This window comes from Idiotropiscis lumnitzeri, chromosome 20, assembly GCF_059441095.1.
Source record: "Idiotropiscis lumnitzeri isolate Australia: NSW breed Sydney's pygmy pipehorse chromosome 20, RoL_Ilum_1.0, whole genome shotgun sequence".
NCBI lineage: Eukaryota > Metazoa > Chordata > Actinopteri > Syngnathiformes > Syngnathidae > Idiotropiscis > Idiotropiscis lumnitzeri.
The window spans coordinates 87501-94110 of NC_142410.1; positions in this window are offsets into that span (position 1 = coordinate 87501).

Genomic DNA, 6610 nt, shown 5'->3' on the forward strand with positions numbered 1-6610 from the left:
ACGTGTTTTATAATCAAGAAAGATGTCAAATAAAGACTCAATAACTGATCCAAGTTTTGTTCCGATAGTTTCTTAAATTCTCTGGAGTTCAGGAAATAGTACACGTTAGATATGTGGGTGGCTTTTTCTCTTATCCTCACAAGGAACTGTACTCAAGCGAGCACAGTTGGAAAAATTGCGCTCTCTAAAAATGCCGTCCTTACATATATAGCCTTTCACTAGACAGGTTTTTCTGCTAAAGGTCATGTAGGTTGAAATCGGTCTTCCTCGCTCCCTCCCCTCGCACGGGCCACGTCCAAGGGCAGGTCATCCTGAGGTTGGTTATCTTCTGGAAGTTGATCAACATTTGGTTCCATGGCTTATCCCAAGACTCGACCTTCTCCTGCAATGTGGTCTGTATGCGAGTGTGTGGTTGTGTGCTCTGATCTGATCCCAAATTTTCGTGTCTTTCACAATGTGTTTTTTCAATGGCGTCCTAGGGACCCCTCCAGTGCCCAATTCGTTCTGTCTGTATCGCTACGGTCTATGTGGCCAATGTGCTTTATTGTATTTGTTGCGTCTAGAATATGTGTGCGCTGTAAATATAGTGAATGTCATGAGAATATCGTATGTGTGTGTGTCTGTGTTGTCAGTGTGAGTGTAATTCATGAAATCTATGGAATTAAACACCTGTAATCTCCGTAATTGAATATGAGTATATCATAAAAATTATAACCAGTCAACACAATCACGTGTCTTTACTGTGCACAGATCAATGCTTGCCGTTTAACACGTTTAACACTTGTTGCAAATATGAACCTGCTAATATTAATGATTGACATTCTGTCACATAAATGCTACAGCTAATACTATTAACATAATACAATCCTTCAATACACTGTATAGTTTGTTTTGCTTAGTTTTGTGTTATGGTCCATAGAACAGGTGTGGACTCCCCTTATGTTTTCCGTGAACACTGAGATCAATTCATCAATTCCAACCTATGTTAATCTATTTTTTAAATGTCTGCGTAACCAAGACTGTGACAGACCGGTAGAAATGCATCTATTATAAATGGTTTTCTGCTACCCTCATGTATGAGTTTATTCGAACTTTTGAAATCCCTGCAACGATGGAGTCGTAGAAAAATGAACAGCGAGCTTAAGACCACAGGCTTTCAGCACCAATTGAAAAGTTCTGAAGGAGTCTGCCTGGTTTGTATATCTTTATTGCTCGCTATGCCAATATTAACTCGCAGAAGATGGCACAGTTTCAGTTGAACGATTTAATGTATGCCAGAAAGATCTTCCTGCAAGATTGCGGAAGGTCTAAGTTGTGCAAAATGTTTTTTACTATTGATCTGTCTTGGTTGCTGACCCACATGTGTGACTTCACGGTCTTCATTCATCCTCTGCTAATTTCCAACTTTTACATGCAACGCTGCCAATAGATGCTGCCAAAACCTGTTCACCCACCCAAAGCATTAGTCAGCCTACCTTCTCGTTCCCCGGCGGGAACTCCAATGTACAGAAGCTAAGCCGGGAGGTAATTGGTAAGCCCACACCTGCTCTGCGTCCCTGACCTTGGCCACTCCAGTGTGGATAGGAGTCCAACCCCACCCCAGAGGACTTGTACCAGAGCCCAAGCTGTATGTGGACGGGAGTCTAACTCAATCTAGTTCGAACTTCTCTGCCTGGTACACCAGACCGGGGTCTTTCTAGACCAGAGAGATTCCACGTCCCTAGTGCCAGCTTCTGTAACTGGGGATCGGACTGCGAAGGTCCTGGCTTTAGCCACCGCCTATCTTACTACGCACTCGACCCCTTTTGCCCCTCTCACAGGTGGTAAACCAATGGGAGGGACTGACCCATGTCGTCCTTTCAGGCTGAGCACCATGAGCCTGGCCAACAAATACTCGCCTACGAGCCCCACCTCCAGGCCTGGCTCCAGAGGGTGGCCCCGGTCACTCGCGTTCAAGCAAGCAAAAACTGCATCTATTTTTGGTTGGACCGTCCTTGGTCCAACCCTCACAGAGGAGTTAAAAATAAAGATAAAGATGTCCTTTATTAGTCCCACAATGGGGTAATTTACCATGGATGATCCTTTCAGGGTCAAATAGCCCCAGATATTTTAGTTCCTAGGATCATTGGGACATTGAAACCCCTCCACCACAAATGTGTCTCATACACATAAATGTTCTTTTATTTTTTTTCCATTAACAGAGGGCACCAATATTTTAAAAAAATACTAATGTCTGTCAGATGGAACTGCAAGCATGTGTGGGAGAGTCCAATGTTATAGCGTTTAAATCATTTCGATTGTTCAATTAAAAAAAAATAAAATGAAACTCAAACGCAGCAGGAGAACAAACATTGCTCACACCGAATTTATTTCAATTTGGCATTTTATTCAACGTAAAAGGAAAATATTACAAAAAAAAAAAAATCACAAAATAAACATCGTGGCGAAAAATAGTAAAAACAATGCCTCTCAAAACATCAATTGCTACCAATATAATGATCCATACGTTATGCTTTATCAAACACTATCAAATCTTAAATCACAATTGTATTGTAACACAAATTCATAAGAAAATGAAATAACCACTATTAAATACAAACTATGAATTTCAATGTAAGTATGCACCTCGGGTTATATATGCACATAATAATTTTAATATCTGTATCCAAAATATAGATTTTACTCAACAAACTTTTAACTTACATTATTTGTATGGGAATGATCCCATCAAGTATTTTTTTTATCAAATATAGATAGCACCACAATGTTTCAATGTAACTCAGGGGGAAATCACCTAAAAAAGACCCGTGTTAGTATCCAAGAAAGTATTTTGTACATACAGTAACACACATTACAAATTCAGAAGCAGTAAAAGACATGCATTACTAGTTCAATATAATTAACATCAAGAAAAGAGCCCATATTTATATTGATTGTAACAATTTTCCCTTTTCTTGATGGAAACGGACATCCACACCATACAGATTGCAAAGTAAGAGATAAAATAAAACAATTAATAACTCTTAATATAATCAGCTCATTAAATCATCTATTCATACTTGTTCCATATGTATTTAATGTAGACCAGTGGTCCCCAAACACTGTACTGCAAGCCATTTGGTACAGAATGCAAGCGGAGCATATACGTCAGCTCCCCACTACCCCTAACCCCCTATATTCGGATGCTGGACTTGTATGATCAATAATAATGATATAATGGTGACCAACTGTAAGCCTATTTACTCAAATAAATACAGTGGAAATGTGTGAGTAAGCAGCCAATCAGAGTACACCTTTCCTGCTCTAACTTTCTTTTGCAAGTTGAAGAAGTAAACAGAAACTAATTGTAAGTAAACATTGATAACTGTGTCGCTAAACGCAGCTGGTGGTCAGTGATGACTTAGCATTATCCTCTAAAGATTAAGCTTCTTTGACAAGAGTTCTTCACTATCGGTTAAATGGCAGTATATGAAAAGTGATGTGAAGTAAATGCACCCATTGTGCACGGTTATGTTCTCTAAAACAGGCAACAAAATAATCCTGCTGAATCAGGGTTCAAACAAGTACTACCCAAGTCATCATTTGAAAACCCGAAAAAAAAAAAAAATAGCAGAGATTGCACTGCCTGCCCACGAAGGATCAGCAGATTAGCCACTACAAAGTTGCCGCGCACCCACCGAACCAAAGCAGCAATCAGTCGTGTCGTGTTTTGATCATGCACATTTGCAAAAGCTAATGTTAACATGTAGGATCATAACTTAAAAAAAATCTGTTTATATTCTGAGGTGTATTGATTATTTCTGAGGGGTCACTGTTCTTTTATAATGTCCTAAATTTGTTGTACTGTTTAGTAAAAAAGAATAGGTAATTTTCCATGTTCATCAGGTTTATCTTTTATTTTTAAACATGCACTTCATATGTTAATAAAATGTTGAAGTACTCTCTAGTTACTTAGTTTTATGTACAGATTCTTTAAAACTGGCAATTAAAAAAAAAATTAAGGTGTGATATCTTTTGTTAAACAGCACTAACTTTCCTCACCGTTTGCAAATGGTTGCTGGTTTGCGACAAGCATGTACCCGCATTGAACCAGTCCGTGGAGCAAAAATGTTTGTGAACCACTGGGATGATCAGGCATCCAAGTCCAACCAAGTCATTCCTTCCATCGCCATCTATAGCTTATGAAGCCCTTTTAACTCGTCTTACAAATACTAGTATACATACAGTAAGTCCAAATAATAAAGACGATTGAAGAAAGCTGTAAAAGTAGGAAACCAAAAGATGCAGACAGGACTGCATGTCAATTGGTTTATCTTGGAGAAGTTAAATTCTTTTGCCTCTCAGATTTGGTACAAAAAAAAATAAAGCAATGTGTTCATTAAGTATTTAAGCTTTATGCTGAGGACATAAAACAAAATAGATTCTGTGTATTGAATAAGTTTCAAATAACAGATGTTGCTTATTTTAATTACATAGGCAGTTTGAACAAAGACAGACTAATTTGATTTAAAAACTGCTAAAACCCCCCAGACATAATCTAGAAGAGCAAGCTAAGGATGTCATACCTCTTCCAAAGTTAAGCAGTTAGCCAAAGTTAAAAACAAAAAATCGTCCATTTGCATTCCTTGCTCGTGGTTGATGACAAACAAAACAAAACAAAAAAAGATTCTGCATAAAATCATGGAACCGTCTTGGTATGCCTGCATTTGTGGGATGTGCCAAATACTTTCTTTGTGGCAAATGCAAAAAAAGAAAGAAAGGATGTAAAACTGGTACATGTTGAGATTTAAAATTGATCAAACTTCAGCCTTCAACACATGGCAAGGGCCACTGAGAGTTGGAGGTAGTTGCAAAAAAGACCACAATTCAAGTTTACTGCCTCAAATCCAGAAGTCTTGCTGTGTAACATGACAATGCTGACCACTGGACTTTTCTCATAGGACGATGTTGTTTTTTTTCCATAGTTAAAAATGCTGTTAAATAAGATAAATTGAAGAGTACAAATGTAAATGTTAGTTTGGCAATTTGCTTTCATGTAGAGTATGTATTAAAATCTTTTACACTCAATTTCCTGAAATGTGAATATTCTGCAACAAAAATAAAACAAACTTTCAATTTCTTCTGTTTTTGTTGTATAAAATATAATCTATATATCACATGCATATTTAAGTAACAATAATGGAAGGAATGGTGTACATTTTATTTTTCATGATGTCCTTTCGCAGCCTACTGATTGCATATCAATCAAAATGTGCTATCATATTGACATTTTGATGTCCGGGATGTTTTTTACGAGTCAATTTATTTGCATATGCTCACATGTGGTTATGTAATTTAAACTTGTTTTACCCGCAGCAGGACGTAGTAATAAGTGTTAGGGCTATAATGCTATCCAAACATTATGTGATATGACATTACAGTATGAACCTCAAGGAATTAGCAGGACATTGTGGTGAGGTTGGCGGTAGAAAAAAAGCTCCCGTTATTTTACATATATAAAAAAAAAGAAAGGTTCATGATCTTGAATTCACGCAATCACACACACATTCACACATGCGCATACACGAACGCACACAGAGGCACACCCACACACACAAACACAGACACACACTATGCTCTATAAATTGATTTCAGTTGAGATTTACATATATAGTAGTTCAATAATAGGGCCTCAAAGAGCACAAGTCACATCAGAAACATTGGATGAGCATGCATGGATTTTTGACCAAACCTCAAGTTTTCAAACTCTGGAAACCCAACTTCTAACTGCATCAGCATTTTACCATTTACATGCAGTAAATAACATTTTCAAAAGACCATGTAAATGCGTAAAAAAATGAATATGTTCATATTCAGGTTTTAATAAACCAGAATAAGACCTCTGGGATACCCCTTTTTTAACCAGATTATTTGGTCACATGCAGTAAAAGCGAGCGGAATAACCCCCATTGAAAAGGACATTGGTTTGTGTTCAGTGCTTGCTCTTTCCACCAGAAATCTTGGTCAGGAATCTTGTATGCACAACAATGCCACTTACTCGCTGTACAGATAAGTGAATCCACCGCCGGGCATCATATTCAGTGAGTCTAACTTGAATACATTGATTTCTCCTCAGCATTTTCACGTTATTTTCTGTATCTAGATTTATTGGCAAACACATGACATTAACTGAGCTGAAGATAAGAATATTTCTTCTATTGATCTAAATAAAGCAAAGTATTAAATAAAGTAATGCATTGATCGTGCAATTATATAAATTTCTGCCTTGTCCTACAGCAAGTATGGTTTCAGTTCCTGGCCAGTATGCCGACACGACATGCTAGGGATCCCTAATGTTGTTAGTAAGCCAAATGATGGATTTTGTGTCAGAAAGGGCTTCAACATAATAATAGCAATACAAATCATACAAGATCAAACCTAACTAGCTGTGGTGATTGCTGATAGGAGAGTAATTACAAAATTCTGACACATCTACCTGAATCAAGAGTTTTGAGAGCATATGGTAAGGCCTCAAATATTGGGGGCAATTAGCTCCAATTCCACAAATGTCCTATTGATAGTGGGTCAGAGGTCATTGATTTTTCACCATCTCAAGTTTAGTTTGTAGTTT